Source organism: Morone saxatilis, unplaced genomic scaffold (genome assembly GCF_004916995.1).
Source record: "Morone saxatilis isolate NCDOM2014 unplaced genomic scaffold, NCSU_SB_2.0 Contig15, whole genome shotgun sequence".
Lineage (NCBI taxonomy): Eukaryota > Metazoa > Chordata > Actinopteri > Moronidae > Morone > Morone saxatilis.
In genome coordinates this window covers 26,064,708-26,065,160 of record NW_023339707.1, presented here as the reverse complement: position 1 = coordinate 26,065,160, position 453 = coordinate 26,064,708, and the positions used below count along the sequence as shown (strand labels likewise).

Sequence of the window (453 nt, the reverse complement as noted above, 5' to 3'; positions counted from 1 at the left end):
AACTTTTAACATTCAGATTAAAAACAGCACTCTGCTGTAAATGTAAGTCTGATAATTTGTATTATAGCAGAGTTCACCTTTATTTTACTGTATTTTTCTTTTTACTTTTTTGTCTTTAACAGTGTAACGTGACTGCAGAGAGCATCAGTGAACTGTATCTTCCTCCTGTCGGTGAGCTCAACATTTATCGTGTCTGATTTGTGCTGAGTCATAGTTTCTGTCTTCACTCCCAACAGATAAATCTCTCTCACACACACACACACTCACACACACTGGAGGATCAAGTTGCATCTGAGTGCTCAGACTCTTATTGATCGGAGAAGATGAATGATTATCAGTCATTTCTTCAGTTAATCAGTTCGGAAGAAGCTCAGCCAGTTAGATTTACTGTACTTAAATAACTCATTCACTCATTGGTGGTGGTTATAGGGGTGGTGGTTATAGGGGTGGTGG

At 38.6% G+C, this 453-nt stretch overlaps 1 protein-coding gene across 1 annotated transcript in view; it reads right to left on the bottom strand.

Moving 5' to 3' along the window:
- pcsk1nl (proprotein convertase subtilisin/kexin type 1 inhibitor, like) overlaps window positions 1-453 on the bottom strand; it is a 4,301-nt gene that overhangs the window by 2,338 nt on the left and 1,510 nt on the right. The gene's annotated exons all lie outside the window — the stretch shown is intronic.